The following is a 21,513-nucleotide window of genomic DNA, read 5'->3' on the forward strand; positions in this document are numbered from 1 at the left end:
GAATTTTTATGAGATTTGGAAGCTACATGGAAGATTATCATAAACTCATTTATTGTTTCACAGTCAGTGTAAACATTCCTCCACATCCTTCAACTTATACTATATAGCTTTTATTAAGAAGTTTTTTTATTATTGCTGTCTGCGAGTGCTACTGCAGTACGCGATCCAAAGTAAGGAAGATGAAATGCATTTCTGTTGCATTTTTTGCGGTCAACTGGCGACATACATATGTGCAACTCAGTGCGTTCACTGTGATATTTAAGACTCTCCTGCGGAGATTTTAAAAATACTTTTTCCAGTCATGCAAATGTAACTATTCGATTAAGATATATAAAATAGTTCTTGGTTTAACTGCTACTGTCATTGTGGTTAAAAAAAAAAACACATTAACCGTGATGGTATGTACGAGCTTATTAAGTATCAAATTACTGAAGAAATCATAAAATTGATCATTCTAAGACATAGTTTTATGCATAGCTAAGCACAAAATAGAAGAAAATGTATACTAAACAATCTTTATGGCATCAAATTGGTTAAATTGTAGCATTTTTGATTGGAAATCAGTCGTAACTTTCACTTAAAGTAAAAAATGTTGACATAAATCAAATAGAAAGATTGTGATTTAATAGTCATAACATAAATCAATCATAATAATGTAGCTATATAAGTGATATATAACTTTTTTCATATAATAAAACATTAATTATTAATATTCCATATTCTTCTTTAAATTTAAAAGGAAAAGTATATACTTCAAGCTCCTTATGTGAAGCTAGAAGTTATCCTTATAAAATTTAATATTTGTATTATTACATTTTATTTAAAACGTTTACAAAATGATTAGATTAGGAGCTGAAAACTATTTATATATTTTATTTATTTATTTGAATTTTTAATTTATTTGTTATAGACTATTAGCATTAATAAATATTGTATTGAAATAATAAGGTAAAAGCACTAAGGCCTATTGAAACTCTTAATAAAACTGAAAAAGCCCTTTAAGTATAGGCATGGTAGCTGACTAAGATCCTGTAAAAATTTCTTGACATGTTTTATTGACATACATGCGCTGAAAGATGACAAAGTCAAGGTTTTATTCACGTATATGCGCTGGAAAATGACAAAGAAAAGTTTAAGCAGATTCTTCTGCCACCTCACTGGTGCGGAAAGTATCATTGAATCATCTTCTTGCATGGTTATCTGACCGACAATCATCTGTCAGCAAACCTATAATAAAATTGATATGTCTATGGGTCATCTTAAAGAGATTGTTGGAGCTTTTGTCTGTGATGGTCGAATCCATCTTGCATTATAAGATTTAGTATTATCAAATAATATAAAAAAAAACTACCAATCTTTTCAATTAAACTCCATCGAGTGCTTTACAATTATACCAGCGCTACAATTATTATACTTGTGACCTTGTACCTCATCGCCAATTCTAATTTTTAATGAATGTAAGGTCCATAGAAGCTCACGAAAAGACGCCGGTAGCAATCTGATTTCTTTGTTATTTTGAGCTGGTTTGGTCCAGTAGTCGCCTAAGCACATCATGCCCAAAATATCAGATATAAGATTTTAGATAATATTATGAACGGATTTAAATGGTATGTCTACTGTCTTGTCTGAACTCAATAAGTTTTATAAAAGCGAAAACATTAAATATTATATATAACGAAAATTGAACATTAATTAAATTTGTTGTAAATTAAAATAGTATTTTTGATGTTTATTAATAATTCTCTTAAACACACTCTTTTACGTTTTATATAAAATATAATTTTTATTCAAAAAATAAAGATTTTAGTCATTGCGTGTTAAATTCTTTTATTTAACAAGTTAAAAATAGTTAAATGACCTATTGAATTGAAGCAACTTAATAAAGATACTTTTATTATTGTAACTTCTTTTACTGGTGCCTTTCATTATAAATATAATTAAAAGATCAAGTTACCATTATATGTAGAATATGAATTTTTTTCATACTAAAAATTAAACAGACGTTAATTATAATTATATTATTATATTTACATCTACGTCTTAAATTCCTAAAGCGGCATACTTGCAACATTCTCATCAAGGACATATAATTCCCTAAGCAGTTCTTTATATCCATGTATGTACGTACCTTTAGGTTACATATTCAGTGGTTACTCTTGCTATCTTTTTTCCTTACATATAAACGTTTGTCTTTAATGCTGTATAAAATTTCATAAAATGCATTTAACACACAATTATGGGTAATAAACATTTTTGTGGTTTGTGGCTAAGGAGATTTTTCTTCAGATGAAAGAATATTAAAATAATGAGATTAATATGAGATTAAAAATTTTAACAAATTTATAGTATATTTTAAGCTATAAAAAAATACTTTTCTATTGTGATGTAGCACTTCCATCAGCTTTGCAGAAATTTATATACTTTTATTTGCTGGTTATGGATTATTTCAGTTGTCCACAATTAATCATTACTTTTTATTTTTACTTTAATTTACTTAAGTTTGCTTCGTTCAATTGAATTCAATTAACTCAAAATTAACTATATGATGTTCAGATGTAAAGTATAAAAGGTTCATATATGATTTTGAGGATTATTTGGAAATTACCATTATAGAACACTAGTAGAGAAAACGGTTCCCAGTAAAGCTTCTCCTTCCCAATATATAACACAATAAAATTCTTCACATTTTCAATTGGTTTATTTTTGTATTGAAGAGGTAGCTTCGTAGAATTATAAAATTCGAAAACTCTTTACAGAGAACTTACATAAATATAAGCTATTCTTTTCTCAATTTTAAAAATAGTTTCCAGTGGTATATCTTAAAATCTGCCTATTAATTTGAAAGCCTCATCTCATAACTAAATAGTCGCAAAACATAGCTTAAGTAGTAATAACTTTATTTTCAGAAAGACCAAAAGCAATACATTGTGATATATCTGCGATGTCATTAATGTTGTTTGTAACTGTATTATACAATAGTGGATAAGAACTATATTCTAAAGTTACACATAACGAATCTTTTAGAACATTTTAATGATCATTGTATTTTTTTTTTATCAATTTCACAGATCACTCTCGAATTATTGAAACATAATCAAATCAAGCTTAATCAAAGTCATTTCATCTATATTATAGTGATTAATTATTGTAAATATTTTTTTACCACAACTAAAAACAATGACCCCACGCTTAAGGTTTTATAGCTTTCGATAACTGGTATTCCATTAAAATATATTCTTAAAGAGGTTTTTTCGAACAGTAGTGAACTACAACAATAAAAATTGAATTTATTTATTTTAATTAATTGAATTTTTGGTTGTTTCGAGTATTGTCAAATACCCATCATCAGTGGTCTTGAAATTAAATCTTGTATTTAATTATTCGTAAATCATTTTTTGAGACTACAAATACCAGTGATCGAATGTTGAGAAACTCATGCTAATGTTACTCCAAAGTCGCACGGGCGAGACCAATATTTTGTGAGTATAAGTTATAATTTAACGTCAAATTTTTCAGACGAAAGTGACTATTTTATTTAATACAAACTTAGTATTATTTCATAAAGAGGTTTTTTCGAACAGTAGTGAATATATTCTTAACATTATATGTTTGATGCTCTGTGGAATAACTGGTGTAGCTCCTATCTTACACTTAGCTTTTGTATCTGCTAATTTTTGGATCATATACGAAAAGGGTACATATTTTATAATTACTATTGAAATCTGCCATCTTACAATAATATTAGACTTTAATTTCAGTATAAGAGATACAATATAGTCATAGTAATAAAACTTTTCTTTCTGATCTTTATTCTTAATTTTTAATTAGATTTAATTAATTATTTGAATTAGAGAATTACATATTTATATAGAAATAATTAAATAGAATAGAAAATAAATTAATATACTTAACATTTGCTTGTTTAGTGAAAACTCAGTAGATCTTATTAGTCATTAAAGAAATCATCAGTTCTCTTTCATTTTATGGAACAATACTTTGACTTTCGCTAAATGCAGTTAATTGTTTTAACACTTTCGTTGTAAATATTAAGATTTATTGAAAAAATACTCCACATTTTTAAACGTTTTTCTGTTGAACTACTTTTGAAACCCAATCATTGTCGTGGATAAATTGAATGCGAATAACGAATAAACGTCGTTTTCAATTTCATTATTTTGCTTTCTACGAAAGGCTTAATTGGCTACTGACCTGATTGAGGATTGTAAACAAAAGATGATCACATTAAATTATTCGACATCAGTAATGATAAGTTGAAAGTTAGTTTTAGTACAACTTCAAACAATTATACTCGTATATAAGGAATGTATAAATTGAAAATGTTTATATATGTAAATTATTATATAGTGCCTTTGATATAATCTTCAAACAACACCAATTTGTAACGCATAATATCCAGCACACATATAGTGGAATTAAACCTGGAGAAAATGTTTGAAACACCTTATGATATGAGAACACTTATCATTTAAACATCACTGATATGGATTTGGTGAGTATTTCGATAATAAGATAACTTACCGAATAGCTTCAGAATATTATGGGTAAATACAATTGTTATGGGTAATCTCAATGGAGATTGCTGTAGTTATTTTCTATTAAACTTTAAATTTGTTTATCGACCTGTATTCTATAATGATTTTATTGTTTATATATTAGCTGGCTATAGGTGACTTTTATTTCAATAAAATTAAAAATCCTTTATTGCTGTTTTGTTAAAAAAAAAAATTTTATATTACGACTCTCTTTGAGAGTCATCATCAGAAGTATGGTCTAATAAAAAATAATAAAAATTACTAATTGTGCGTTATAAAACTATATTATAAAATTATATTAGTAATTTTTATTATTTTTTATTGAAAACGACTCTCAAAGAGAGTCGAAATATAATTAATTAAATTAATAAAACAGCAATAAAGGATTTTTAATTTTATTGAAAAAGAACTGACTGGATTTTATTGCTTATTTATTAGCTGAAACTGATAGTCAGCTAACAGTGGCGGAGCTAGACCAACTCTGGACGTCGGCGACATTAGAGTTGCGAGGCCCCCTTTATAATCCAGTTGTAAAAGTAAATAAGTTACATTCACTAATATGACAAAGCATTATTGAAAGTTTTATTGTAAATCAAATTAACATAAACACAAATTATAATAAATGAATTTTCCAACTTTTAGCTTCACTCAATGTTTTTTAAAATTATATCATAATTTGAGCCATCTGCTATTTTTGCTTCAGTTTATAGAATTTCCAATGGAGATAGTCTCTCTTGGATCATCATACTTTTCTAGTACGTCTTAATCAATTTTAACTTTGAGAAGCTTCTTTCCGTCGAAACTATACTGACTAAAACTGTGAACATAAAACTGGTTTCTATATAAACATTCGGAAATATTTCGAATATGGTTAATGCCATCATCAAACCAAATTGTTCAAAATATTTATTAAGTGCTTAGAATCCACAGTCGGTAACTTTTTGCGAGACCCCTATGGGCGCGAGGCCATCGGCGATCGCCGATATCGCTGACGCCTAGCGACGTCACTGTCAGCTAATAAATAAGCAATGAAATGATTGTAGTTATTTTCTTCCATAATATTTGTTAAACTAATTGTAAATAAAATAAAATTAAAAAAAATTATATTAATTATCGTTACTCTATATTTAAGTTATGTTGATAAAATTTTAACAATTAAAACGCACAATTAATACATTATACCATATGAATAGATATTGAGATAAACAGTTACACACTTTCATATGAAGTTGTTATCTGAATCACGTTTTGTCAATTCAGATACTTAATACCATTATTTTTGTTTTATACATTACATTACTATGACACTCAATGAAGATAAAAATAATATTGCATAACTCATTAAACACATTTCAAATGTTATTAAGTCCAAATTAAGACAGTCATGGTGCGAATGCATTCCTCTTTGAGTTCCTCGAAGAGTCATAGATGCTTTTTCTTCCAATATGAAAGCAAATTACGATGAATAAAAGTAAATAAAACTTCGTTGCGCTTTTATTAAAATGCCATTGGATTATATATGCGATAATTTGGAGTATCTGCATTATCGTGTGAAGTGATTCACTTGTGCTGTTATGCGCGTCCAAGCAATTAAGGTTACTGAACTCCTACACAAAATATCTTTGAGCTTAAAATTGCCGTTTTACTTCTCGATTCCGTGACTTGTTTTATGATTTCACGTTTAAAAAGAGATAAAATTTAATCTTAATTAGCTAAAATCCTGTTAAAGTTCTTACAATTAATAAACATCGTAATAATTACATAATATAGAATATCTTAGTTCTAAGTTAAATAATTCATTACTTAATTACTCTATTTAACAACAAGCATGTCAGAAATACCTTTGTTAGTACCAAGAATTACTAATCAACTATCACTACGATAGTGACGCAACCTGACTTTTGATGTGGCAAGAAAGTCTTCCAAGATCATAGGCGGTAGAGTAAGTTTAAGGTTTTTGAGATGTGCTTCCACACTACATTATTTCATTTAAGATATAAATAAAAAACAAAAAATAATTTAATATAACAAGTGATTTTTTTTAGGTTATTTGTAGCACATAAGAATAAACTTATTCTTATTATTAATTACGAACATAATTAAACAAGCCACTGTTCTTATTTAAATTATTCTGACTTTTATATTCATGAGAATTTCCTCATTAGGTATTTGTTTAATACAAAATTATTTCTAATTATTAATTAGTTATGCAGTATTAAAACAATAGAAAAAATAATTATAATTAAAAAAACTTAGTGCCATCCAACTGTATAAAACTCATTTAAATCGTTTAATGAATATTATACTAAATGACCTTCATTGAGACCTTCATTCATTAAAGTATAAATATTTATTTCTATTTATTATAAAAATTAATATCTTCTCAGTGACAAAATGGTGCCGTGTATTTAATGTTGGGAGAAACCTAACGAGGGCTATGCTATTTACTAGCAGCTATGAAATATTCTTACTTTCTTCTGTCTTATGTTATTGACTAAATGGTATGAAATTCCTAACTTTACCTTACTTAGAATTTATGACATCATGGATTGTTTAAACGCAAATGTCAAATATGGGTCTTAAATCTTAAACATGACTCTGAACTTATCTCATAGATCAATTTGTCTAAAAAGATCCATAAAACGAGTTGTGGTCCTTGCTGTTGTAGAAAAATAACTAACTCAAAATGGGTCTTCCACCCCAAATTATACTCTGACTCTACACAGTCGCTATTGAACCTATATTTCCGTACGGCACTCTATTCTGGTAGCAAGCATCTAAAAAGCTTAGCCACCTGTGGTAAGAAGAAAGGTCACACTGCAAATAATCATAGTCTTATGTTCCAGCCTTTCGAAAATTTTGAATATATTACTTTATGGATTAACGTCCAGGCTTTCGGTGAAACAGCATATAAAGTAACAAGCAACTAGAATCAATGCTCTAAACTGCTGATTTGATGTTTGAACGAGACACGCAAATATACTGGAACAGAATTTGCTATGCCCTAGTTTTATCGACAATCTGCGTTCACACATAAACCACGTTTAATGGTTTAACTCTCTCATATCCAGCTGAGATTACGGAACAGAAAATATAGTAGTTCTAGAAAATCTGGTTAAAACTTCAATTGAAAACTCCAATTAAATTCAAATCAAATTTCTTGTAAGCATTACCGTTGCTGCTCTTGTGATTTGAGAATACCGGGATTTTTTCAATGAATTGTCAAGGTGCATTGGTATCCAATCAATTGATATGGAAACCTAGATACAGAGACATCTTGGGCATCTGTGAAGAAAATAACTTGATTAAAACAGACACGATTTTCACTTTTCAGATATTCGTATATTTCTTACAACAGCTAACCTGATAATGAAATACAACTACCTGAGTTAGGCAATAAGAGCCTGGATAAACGAGATTTGTTGTCAGAACAAAACTCATCTGGTCCAAATAATACAAAATTCATAGTCAAGTTTATAGTTAACTGCTTTAACTAAATCGAAATCAAGTTAGTGCTATGAGATTTTGGTACTGAGGGCCATACTGTATTAGAAATGCATGCAAAATGATTTATACTACGCCCCAACGGATTTTGTCAAGGTTGTGGCTGTACGGATGAAAAGAAAACCGTGCTCTTTTTCATATATTAATACCTAAAACCGTGCTCTTTTTCATATGTTAATAATTGACCAATAGGCCATTCAAAATCTTTGAAGCCATTCTTTGATTGACCAGACATAGGTATCATCTTTTAAAACTAGAGACAAATTTAAAGACTTCTCAGGCCCCTACATTTAATTAATAGAAAAATCTAAGTAACTGAATTATTTAATTATTTTAATTATATAAAGTTATTTTTTAACATTTTTCATTATTTCATGTTTGAAACTGTGGATATCTATTACTTATTTCTGTTTTTGTTTTAGAGAGAACGAATTGACAATAATGACATTTTTCTAAAAAAAAACGTTATCAGTCCTGTCTTGATGAAGTAATAAGAAAGAACAAGTTGCGTTTCTATGATGTTTCCGCAAATTGTAGTTCCCATAGAGTTAAGTGCACGATAACTCGAAATTTTTATTACTAGAGAATAGAAAATAAATAGATTTAATTGTTTAGTTTTTGAAGGGATTATTTTAGGCAGCGTGACACTATTAAGTACTCAACTTGATGACATTTTGAAGAAGTCCATAAAATTAAAGTAAGTTTCTTTGTATACTCATTGTCGTTATTTAAGCCATTAAGGTTCTGGTAGCTAGAAATTTCAACTCTTCAACACTCCAACATTTCGACAGTTCGGCACTCGACTTTACGGAAATGTGAATGCTAATAAGTGAGTTGAGTAAATGTTTATATTTCGCTTTTCGAGATTACAAAGTTCCACTGAATTGAAAATTAACAAGTCACTAAATGAAAAAGAAATTAAAATAAGTAAAAGCACAAAAGTGCTAAGGAATTCTTAAAAAAATAAGAGAATAAAAGCCATTTTACGGTCGGCATTAAAATTTGCTTAAAGACACGCAAGTCGATGGCGACTAGTGGCACTTGAGATACTCGTATTAACTTATTTGAAAGTACATAAATTTTTTATTATCGTCCGCTTTGAGCTGTGATGATAATGAATGTGGCCGGGCGTTTATGGCTTGCAAGAATTATAAGGTTTATTGACATTGACCGAGAAAAGAAGCCCGATAATAACTTTTAATTTTATAGTCTAGGAAGGCAAAAGTAAGAAACTCCACTCTAATATCAATACACTTAAGCCAAGGTCAGGCAGCATTTGAAATTTAAAACTGAAAACGAAGCGAATTGATTCGATGTGATGGTATGAGTTGACATAAATATGGCAACTCTTAAGCGCAGATGATTGCTTTATATTAAGTAAGATTCGAACTATTATTTAGAAAATTAGATTAATAAAAATGTTTAGATATAAATTTTTATTTATAATAATAATGATACACTTTTTTGATTTTACTGAATAAGAAGAATTTCGAAAGTTGTCAATTCGATTCTTTGAAATGTAAAAATGGTAGATGATAGATACCAGTGGGAAGTCGTCTATAGGCTCAGTTAAGCCATTTTGATGCCGCAGTATTAAGACACGTTATTTGTTTTCAGTAAATTATCTTTCACAAAATCTTTTAAATAAATTAATTTTAATAATGTTAATAAGGGTCAAAGAAATAATAATTAGCTATTTTATATTGTTATGGACTACAGAGATGTATCATTTATATTCGAGACATTTCTCCTAGCAGATAATTCATACAGGTAAAGTTTCAAGTATAGTGGTTCCATTAACCCACACAAGTATATTTCGAAGAAAAAACTGTTCTTTTGCCTAAAACTGGAACATGTATCAGTATTTCTAAATTTTAGAGAGTTAGGAAGCTTTTTCAAGAATTTCTACCTAACGACGTATCTTTGGAGTAGAGATGTTCTATCATAAACTTGTGCTCTAGAGGTATTTTTATTATTTATTATTGACACAAAAAATTTATACAGCATTATCTAATCTCAGAATAATCTCTAGCCGCACAGGGCGGTACGTAGATCTAAGATCAGTTATCGAATCAAGAATCATCGAAGAATATTTAAATTATTTAGTGAGAAGGGTGAGACTCTGCAGAAACACCCCAGCTATCAAAGTGTAAAAGTGCCTAGATGCGCTAACTCGAAAAAGAATCAACATGACGATGATCATGACTTACAAAAATGATAGAATTTTAATTAAATTTTAAATTGACAAATTTTAGCATGATGAAAACAGTGTCATTGAGGTTGATATCCGAACAGATAGGCTACTTGAAACAAATCAAGTATTTTTAATTTAAAAAAAAAGCAAATTTATTGAAAATACTGATTTCGGGTTGTAAGTTGGTCAAATTAGAAAGCGGAAATTATTTTCTCAAAAGCCACAGGTAGGGGAGTGGGCATAGACAAGAATTGGGGCGACGATGGAAAGGGAAGAAACAGTTTTTGTAATTGGTAAATTAAAATAAGTAAATTTAAAAATTTGATAAAATTATCAAGCTATACATTATAACATATTAATTTTTATTTTCATTCTCATTATTCTTAACTTGGAGTTATATTTTTAATCACACTTGCCGGACATATCCTCACCATTTAATACGCTATGGGACGTCTGCTTATTATGAATTATTACTCTGGACATAGTGTAAGGGGAAAGCTTCGTTCCATATGCTCATTATTGGCTATGCCTATAATAATGAACTAGAACTGTTCAAAAGAAAATGTACTGTTATAAACTATAACAACTGATGTATCAGTGTTTTCACAAAATTTATATAATATATGCCGAATGACAGGTATTAAAGATAAAGTTGCCAAAGAAGATGGTGACCTGAGAGAATATGGCGAAGACTTACAAAATTTATAAAGATAACATCCGAAATCGGAGATTTAAAGCCATTAATTATTACAGATGGGAATGGTGACATACTTGGAAGCATTATTTTTGCTGAAGTTGTTATGTACAAAATGATGATATTGATTAAGTAATGTCTAGTGACAGGCAATGATTAAATAATTTATATATATCATAATCATCTTAATTGTCAAAAATAGAGAATATGCAGAAATATATTTAATTAAATTTTAGAAATATGAATAGTCTTCCTATTTAAAATTTAGGTAGTTGAGATACAGATACTTATTTTAATAAGAATATTCTATGATTGTCTTAGTTGATACGAAAATTCTTTTATTAATGGTTCAATATCTCCTTTAAGTTATTAGTATTATTTGAATAATTTACTAAAAGTATTCCAAAAATATTATCTTAAAATATAATTTTATAAGCCCTAATAATAAATTTATGATTTCAAATTCCTCATCATTTCTGTATTATATATTTATGAATATCAAATTTTGATTATTAATTAATTTTAAAGAAGGTACATTCGAGAGTAAACAGAAACTTCAAAAATAGGTATAAATCATCTATTGACAATTACACGGTAAGGCGGATTTTGGGTCCGTGCGTTCTTCCAGGTGGGCTTGGTCTGTGTCGTTATCGTTAAAAGCTGCCACACTCAGTGGCAACTGAAATGACTTCATTTCAGTTGCACACCATTAGTTTTTTATTCAAATTTATAGACTTTTATGAATCCCGTTAAATTTAAAACCCAGTCTCCTATGATAATACATTAAACCAACGTTTCATTTAGATTCCGTTGTTCAATTTTTAAGTTGTCTTACATTGTTGTTATTTCCAAACTTAATTAAAAATTAAATTTCTGTTTAAAAATAATTATTGTATTAAAAATAAATTGAATGAAAATTCGGTCAAACCATACTTGTACATTTTGACTTGTATTTCAAGCAATTAACTTCAATTTTCCCATTTTCAATTACTTCAACTCCTTTCACTTGAATATTTTTTACTCCAATTCATCAAGAGATTACATTATTTTTTATATTTATACTATAATATATATTTATTATTTTATTTTTTTTCGCTTCAAATTAGTTAAGTTAAATTATTTCTAAGAAGTCGTAGAAAAGGAAAAATTCCTAATCAACTTTTTATTGATAAAATTAAGTAAAAAATTGCAAAAATAACTAAAAAGTCTTTTGTTAATTGCGTTTGTGCGTTTTTGCGTTTTTGCGTTTCCAACTTGGCTAACTTCAATCTCAAACGGTTTGACTGGCGCATCCGTAAACTTTAATGCATTGTAATTCCGGTTGAAGTTTTTAGATAATTTCAGTTGCTGCCTTTGGAGTGATTCTCGTTTCGACTTACAGCATTTGTCGGAATAAGTGCGGTTTTTGACTGGATCACTAGAGACGGTGTGTGTGCACATTGGAACACATAAAATACTTAATGACATATTTGATAGAAGACCTGATATTTAGTGACAGATGACATCAATTGAAACCGATCTGTTCTCTTCTTTTATAAGGACGTGAAATGCGTAAATTCATTTCGAAGTGAATATTTTTCAACAACTACAACTAGTTTCTTACTTCTATAATGAAAAATTATAAACAAAAGTTTTAATGTTCAAAAATATTGAAAAAAATTGAAAATAGGGTCAATTAGACCCGACAATTGAGCCCAATGTGTTTTATTTTGAGTTTTATTTTGAGATAATTCTATTTTAGTTTTTTCTGATGTCGTCGGTCACGTTGTCGAATCATCTTATATGTGAGCTACCTCTTCCATTGTGGTCTCTCATCCAGCATTCTCATGACGTGTCCGATCTACCTCAAACGCTGGGACTATGCGAACTTAACAGTATTCATCGTTACAAAGTTGTAGCTCTGCGTTCATGCGCCGACGATATTCTACCTGGTTCAGGCGGATATCTTTCACAGCAACTTTCTTTCAAAAGCTGTAATTTGGTTTTTATCTGCTATTGTTAAAGACCAAGTTTCGGACCCGTAACATAATACCACGCGGATGATTGTTTTGTAAGCGTGTAGTTTGGCGCTTCTGGTCACAATTTTAGATTTGAAGACTTTCGCGTGTCCGTAATAACTTCTGTTTGCTGCCACAATTCTGTATTGGATACATACACTGATGTTATTGTTGCTAATGAGGACACCCAGGTATTTGGCGTTTTCAACTTCTTCAAAGGTAGTTCACCGACTTGAATGGGCTCTGAAATTCACTGTGGATGTTTCTTTCATCTCTCTGATATTTTGTTTTATTCTCGTTAATATTTAGTCCCACTACCTTAGTGCTGTGTTGTAAGTTGATGAACTTTTCTGCTTAAGATTGCTATGTCGTCTGCGTGTATGCGTAAGTCCTGCATATGTCCAGGTGAATGCATAAGTATTTTTCGGTTTAATTAACAGATGGCGCAGTAAAAAGTGTGCAACGTATTAATACGTTAATTTATTGGTCTGACATTAAACTACAGATATATCAAGTTAAATCTGTAAGAAGCTATCAACTTTGATTTATCGTTCAGTGATAATGTCGAATTTTGTGTCTAAAAAGGACATTTGCCGCACACATTGCGTTTCTTATATAATCCAAAGAAAAAAAAAGGTAAAAATCATCGTTTACTGGTAGAAGCATATGATGAATACGCTCCATCTATTGCAACATGTGAGACGTGGTTTTCATAATTAAATAGTGGAAATTCCTATGTGAAAGACAATGAGCGCTGTGGAGACTTGAAAAATTTTTTTTCCTACTTTGTAGAGATAAAGAATATTGATCTATTTCTTTTCTCATATTTCATTTTAGGTATGTAATTTTTTATATGAATGGTTACTATTTCGTTCGTTCCATTTATTCACATTTGTTTCAATTATTTAATACTTATAAAGTCAGTTTTTAGTTGTAAAAGCATAAGTGTTTCTCCGGTAATGTATTTCATATTCACATACTAGTACTAAGAAAGGGTAGGAGGTTAATGGCTTTTAAGTTTCATATCATTGAGCATTACCTAATGCTAATGTTTTCTTTCTCTTCATGTAATTTCTATAGTTTTAAAATTTTATTTTAATTATTTAATAATGTAAATTACTATACTCATATGACATTTAAATATATTTATTTTTGCATAAACAATGTAACGTATAAGTGCATCATAATTCGCCTTAAGCACATGTGCAACGACTTTGAATATGGAAATAAAATCTGAAACTCCTCAAAGCAATCATGTGGATGCATTGTAATTAAGAAGACAAACTTGTTAATCCAAAATGTGTAAAAATGCTTTTAATTTGTAATGAATCAGTGGATTTAAAGATTTAAGTAGAAAACTCTACCAACATCATTAACAACATCATTAGAAGCCATCGTCATAGTTGTTAACAAGACAGCAGCACAGTAGCTAAGTACACCTGGAGGAGTGGATGTTGCAAATTTTAGTTAATGACTAGACCCGTCAATTACCATTCTAACAGCTAGTAAGCCAGAGTCTTACTAATCGGTTTTATTTTTAGCTAGATTTTACTATTATTTTTATGTTTAATGGCAATTGAAATCGCTACATGACCCTGTACGATGGACAGCCTAGCGTTCAGTTTGTTAATAGTTGAAATAAAAAACACGAAAAACGGCTCATAATGCGGGAAGAGTTATAGTACAATGTGTAAATATTAAGTTTTCTTAGCATTGGTTTAATATTTGCCCATTGATTGCATTAAGTCATAAAATTCAGCATTCGGTCATCATTTGTAGTCATAAAATTCAGCACTCGGTCATCATTAATAGCACTGATACATCAGTGATACTGGTTTAAGGTATATTTATTTCAGTCTAAACATTAACTAAATTATTATTTATGTCTTGAAGAGAGCATTTTTTAAGCAAAAAGACTTTATGTATGAAAGGGAGAGAGAGAAAGCAAGAGAGAGAGAGAGAAGGCAAGAGAGAGAGAAAGAAAGAGAGAGAGAGAAAGAGAGAAAGAAGGATTGGGAGGAAGAAAATGTGAAAAGGAGGACAGATATTTTTATGTTGCGGCAACTCTTTTTTTACACGTTGAGTGTAAGTGTAAGAGTGTAAACATTTATGGTGTTTATGTGAGATTGAAAAGCGCGAAAGAGAAAGGGAGAGAGATAGCGAAAGACAAGAGAGAGCAAGAGACAGAGAAGTTGAAATAGAGAGCATAAGAACGAGTGGAGTAGTATATATCAGTAAATTCAAAATTTTTTGAATTATCTCAAGTAAAACAGGCCAAAATAAAATTGAGTTACTTGAGCAACTTCCTCTTCACTTTTACTAGCTAGGAGACCTATAGCGAAGTTATGACACGTATGAATATTTCTGTAGCACGCAGGCTATTCTTATAAATAGGTACAGTGGATCTAGTCATATATGTAACGACCTATCTTTTTTAATTTTTTAAAAAAAACTTTATTGAAACCCAAAAATTCAATACCAAAAATATTATTATATTTAATACACGCTTATAAGTATACTCCCCGTCGCTAAGCTAGTTGTTCCACGCTGTCAAAATTTATTGGTGTCAGTATATTTACTACTTAATAGATCGTATGTAATTCGTCATCAAAACATTTTTAGGCCCGGTGTTTTTTATACATACGGCTAACCATTCTTTGTCTTACTTTTCCCTTATACTCAGCTTAAAGGTCACTGCGATTTTTGCTGAGTGGTCAAGTGGCCAATCGATAGCACAATGTTATCACTTCAACTTAATTCAACATCTTATATATATGATATATATATATATATGTTATCATCTAATAATATTAATTTTAAAATTAAAATGTTTTACCATATAAATTTTAAACATTATTAACAGATTATTTTTAAGCTTTTGTTGAAAACTAAATGTATTTTTGTTGTTTTTCAAATAAACACAAATCACACATAATTATTTTTTTTATTTTCATAAATTATAACTTTTTAATTTTTAATACAATTTTAATGTGACAATTTATTTTAATACAATATTTAATTGTTATTTTACAGATATTGTTCCCTTTATGCTAAAAAGCTTACCATTATTTAGTAAATATTCTTATATGAATGTATTAAGTTTATTGTTTAAACTCACCATGAATTTATTCACCACGACATTGTTATGTGAAAATGAAAATAAAATTCTCATTAGCGAAGAAATTGACAAGGACGAGGTGGCCGAGTGGTTAAGGCGTTGGACTGCTAATCCAATGTGCTCTGCACGCGTGGGTTCGAATCCCATCCTCGTCGAAAACTTTTTATCACTTACTTTGTTTAATTATTTATAAAAATGTTTTTTATTTTTAAATAGAGTAAATAACAATACGATAAGAATAATATTAAAATATTACAATTGACTTATTTAATGTATGATATTTTTATTTACTAAACACAAGTTAGCAACTCTCACTGACATTTGATTCAGATAAAGCTTATCAGGAAAACAAACATATTATTAAATAGTTTAACTCAAATAAATTTGAAGAAAATATTATGAGAATGAAATAATATTGAATAATTCAACTTATTACATTCTTTGCAGTTTCAGTATGTAAATAATTAACCCATTTAATACAATTGCTGCGGTTCAACCCACTACCAACTTCACTTTTTATTATGATGATTACTTATGATAACGTACGTGAACCAGATAATTTTTTATTGCTTTCGGAGTTAGTTGGTCATTGTTTATTGAAACTCCGCTAATATTTATTTATTGGCATTCAGATATATATTTCATATAATATATATTTTTAAAAACCAACAAATATTTTAGTAAAAAGCGTCATACACGTTTCTTTTGTAACCCTGAGTTTGTATATTGTGAGTTCTTTTGCCACAAATATAGAATTATATATGTATAGAATATTTAAATCAAATAAGCGTTTTTATACTACAATTTTCGATATTTAACCCTTTATTGCTAGAAACCCAGATGTCGAGGAGAAAAACAGATTGCAGATTTGAGCTCAACAACGAAAAATTAACCTCAAGCCGTTGAGAAATCAAAAAAGAGAATTTAGTGTCTTACAGTAGAATATATGGTATATCTACTACTCCTAGATTTTTAGAATTTCTAGAAGAATTGAAAGTTCTTCTATCTGCATAAGGTTAATGTAAATATGTAAATGTTATAGTTTGTCAACTTCCGCTGGTTGGATGACGCAAAAGTCAAAAAAAAAAACATTTCATTTGAATATTTATTTCATTTTTAAATAAGACGATATACGAATGAACTAACCAGGCAAAAAATATTTGGATAATATTAAAAATTTGCTTACAATCAATCATCTGAAATTCTCTTATGGTACATTATAGAGACCTGTACGAGAGTTTAACTTAAAATTCAAATGGGCAGATTAAGTTCTAAGTCGCACTAATAGGGAACGTATTCCAAGTCGGGACTTGAAGACAGTTTGTTATATTATTGAGACTTAGCGATATCTACAATTTAAAGAAGCCTGCACGAGTTCAGCTGTATTATAATACCTATGCACAGATTATCTTATTAACCGCACTAACAAAAAGCTTATGTCAAGTGCAGACTTAGTAAGAATTCATCATAATCATAAGGTAATAGGACAAAAATGTTGTGCCTATACTTCAATAGTCAAGTTTGTTAGGTTGAGACCCTGCTTATGGCTACAGAAAGCTTTTTTGTTTGTGGTCACATTTTCATAACAGTATTAGTGAATTGTAGGGTGGCCCACTGAGTGTATCAGAGTAAGAAAGATAGAATATGTTCCGGACAGACCCTACTTAAATCACTCATAGCTTACTAGCTTATTATTTGCTTTGCTTACAATATTTCTTTTTGACAACAAGGCCTTAATACATCTGAATAATACATCTAACTAATTCATATGTTATAATTTAATTATGCAGATATATATGTACATACATATCGGAATATTATGATACTGTTACGGACGGCTTTGACTTAAGGCTGATGTTAAACATTAAAAAACATCGAATTAGTATACCCATCACATAGACAGGGAAGAAGGCTTCTAAACGGTATTATATCAAGATCAAAGACGACTCTCGTCTGTAATAACCAATTATTAATTAGTTAATTAGTTAATCAAGATGTTTGTTTTAATCTAAATAATTATACTTAGATAAATCAGCAAACTAGTTTATGTCAAATATTACTTAATCTACTAACTATTTAATATTAACTCTCTGAAAGCACAAAACCACTTATATTGACTTTCATTATGTTTCAACTCTTTTTGTAGTGTCAAAATTTTTATTTTGTTATTATAAAGGTTAATAAAATATTTAAAATTATAATAAATAAATAATAAATAGATTTTAAAATATTTCGACGAGGATGGGATTCGAACCCACGCGTGCAGAGCACATTGGATTAGCAGTCCAACGCCTTAACCACTCGGCCACCTCGTCAACAACTCGGCGCCGATTAAAATATGTACTCGAATTTTTAAAGTAATTTCATATTAATAAAAAAATATTTAATTATTTACGAATTATTAATTATGCTTATCTAGCATTTTCGTAATAGTATCAAAATTTTAATAATAATTTATTTTGGGAATAAGAAGTTGTTTATATACGACAACTGAATGTATACACGGCAATCTCAATATCCCCGTAGTTAAGGTTGTTAATCCAGAAATCACAAAAAGCGTATGCAATATCATTCCAACCATTTTGTTAGTAGAATTATAGCAGAAGAAAGAAAGTTCACACGTCTCCACAAACAAACGCCAAACAAACGAAATTAAATTTGTAACCGACTTCAACAGACGGATGTGCTCCTGAGCACAGTTCATTCAAGCCCAAAAAATTTTAAGTATTTATCCACTTACTCTTAAATATTGTTAATTGTTTATTCTTAAGTGACAAGTTGTAATAAAAGAAAATAAATTAAAAAAAAAAAATTTGGTGAAATAATCATTTTTTTGTATGAAGACCATGTTTATACCGACAGTCATATGACGCACATATGTATGGTCACATCATACGCAAAGCATGTTATGCAGACAATTAAATCATAATTGTCATACTCTTAATATGATTCTACTACTTTTTGGTTATGCTTAAATTTAATAGGTAATAGGTGTAGTATGTATAATAGGTATATAATAAGTATATATATAAGTACGGTCAAACTTCTATAACTTCAAGTACCATTTTGCAAAGAAAAGGTTGGACTTATGGGGACTTCGAGTTAAAGAATTTTTTTTCTAATTGTGTTAATTTGTTAATTTGCTCTCTAAACCCTGTTGCACTCTATTTAGTTCGAGTTATAGAAAATTCGAGCTACTCGAAGTTCGAGTTATGGAAGAACGACTAACTTTAAGTAAGTAGGAAGTATGACTTTACTAAGTAATACTGATTTGATACTAAGTACTAAGTAATAATGATAAATATTAATAGATTTGACATTTAGGTTTTTAACTTTAAAATGTAAAATAAAAATAATTATTTCAATATTTTTTCCAAGCAAAACAAGAACTATTTAAGATGCAAAACATTTCGACAAAACTAAAGAAAAAAATACGAAAGTCTTACAATAATATATAAACCAATTGGGTAACAATTAGTAAACACACTCACGTTGTTGGCAGAAATGTATACCCAGTTATTTTTTTTCATACAATTGGATTGTACAATTGGAATGTTCTATTATATAAATATATTTATAATATAAAAAACATATCATTATTGTAGTAAGAAAATTTAAAATAATAAAACACGAAAAAATATTAAAACAAAAAATAAAAAAAAAATGTTCGACGAGGATGGGATTCGAACCCACGCGTGCAGAGCACATTGGATTAGCAGTCCAACGCCTTAACCACTCGGCCACCTCGTCTTGTTGCTATAGTATTGCTAAATGCGATTCTAAACAATGGCTATGTTGCTAAACTATATAAATGTTTATAAACATTTTTTTCGCTTCATACGCAATCTATGTATTTTTTATAAAAAATATAATTTCAAATATTTTATATTATCAAAATTTTAACATGTTTAGCTTCAAAGTGAAATAAAACGAAATATTTCTTGAATCAGTAGACGTTACTCCACATATACATGCACAATACTTATCACTAGTAGAAGTGGGCTATATATTAACTGTCGTATATGGTTTTTTATGCTGATAATGCATAATTACATATACCATTTTTTTCAAGTGCAAAGATAATTTTAAACTAAATAGTCCCAAAACGAAACTACGTACTTTCAACTCATAAGTAAAATCAGTTTTGCTGTACGGGTGTGAGTCTTGAAAATTTTAGTACATTTTCTAAGTCTTTGTCAATAAGTGCCAGCACGTATACTCAAGATATAAGTCGAAAAACGAAAGTGACAGTGGATAAGGCATACACTGTCGAAACTTAGCGTATACATCTCCAGACAAGTCTTAAATGGAAACTCCCGAAAACAGAATAAGATTTAAAGGAGTTGTGGAGACCCTGAGCTCTTCCTGAGAAGTTAACGAAACCAATAAGATATATTCTACTAACAGCTTTCGTTATATTTTAAATAAGCAACAATATAATTTTTTTTTCTTTTTTGTAAAAATAGAAATATAGTATTCTCGTTTTGATTCCTATTTTATTAATTTTTTCTAAAACCCTTAAAATAGACATATTGTGGAAGGTTCTGAGTAGTTACTTTGTGATTCCAAGCAAAGACTTTATACTAACTATCCTAGCTGTAATTGTTGAAATTAGCCAAACCAATTGAACAGTCTAATTTTGTCCCTTAACCAACGTTTTCGCGGTTTGGTAGAGATTATAGATCATTTAAAGATGATTATAATTGTTGGGCCTAATAATAAAGTTTTATTTTCACCTTTATTACTAAAACAAGGTTCTCAAAGCTCTGACCTTTACTGCCCTTTAATCGCTGAAAAGTTTATTATTCGTTGCTATAAGGTGTGGTTTTAATGGGTTTAAATCTTACTTAGTGGCTTTAGAAATATGTTTGATGTTACCAAAACATTTAAGAAAGTGTAGTTAGTGTATGACTTTTATCACATTATTGAAATACGTATATTTTGATATTATTTTTGTGAGGCTAACTTTTTAATATATTATAAAATATTGTAAATATAAAAAGGTCTATCTTAGATATATTGGGTTACCCATTATTTATTTTTGTAGTTTACTAGTTCAATATATCTTTTTAAATTGTTTCTTTATTTTTTTTACTAATTTATATCACAATTTAATGTGATGGTAACATTTCAAAAGAGAGGTCAAGGTAAAATTTTTACGAATCAAATCGCTAAAAATCTATAAATTATCTGATACTAGTATAAAGTTTTTATGTCTATAGGATATTACAACGGCAATAAAATATGTGAAAACATTTTTATTATATACCAATCCAGACTTTGAGGCTATTAAAAATATAAGTAATGAGTTTAATGAATACAATAGTAGTCAAAGGAATAAAACCACATGTATATTGTATGCAAATTGGTTGTAAAAATAAAGTGTGGCATCTCTTAAGTAAATAATAACAGATAAATAATATATCCTTCTCATTGGCTAACTTTTCTTTTTT

At 29.0% G+C, this 21,513-nt stretch overlaps 1 protein-coding gene and 3 non-coding genes across 4 annotated transcripts in view; 1 reads left to right on the forward strand and 3 right to left on the reverse strand.

The window, feature by feature from the left end:
* LOC119676238 (adenosine deaminase 2-like) overlaps positions 1 to 21,513 on the reverse strand; it is a 46,861-nt gene that overhangs the window by 17,119 nt on the left and 8,229 nt on the right. The window lies entirely within an intron of this gene.
* On the forward strand, positions 16,134 to 16,215 carry Trnas-gcu. Its single transcript has one exon. It is a non-coding gene; the product is annotated as a tRNA-Ser (tRNA).
* Trnas-gcu lies at positions 18,294 to 18,375 on the reverse strand. The gene has a single exon. It is a non-coding gene; the product is annotated as a tRNA-Ser (tRNA).
* Trnas-gcu lies at positions 19,729 to 19,810 on the reverse strand. The gene has a single exon. It is a non-coding gene; the product is annotated as a tRNA-Ser (tRNA).

Source organism: Teleopsis dalmanni, chromosome 2 (genome assembly GCF_002237135.1).
Source record: "Teleopsis dalmanni isolate 2A chromosome 2, ASM223713v2, whole genome shotgun sequence".
Taxonomy (NCBI): domain Eukaryota; kingdom Metazoa; phylum Arthropoda; class Insecta; order Diptera; family Diopsidae; genus Teleopsis; species Teleopsis dalmanni.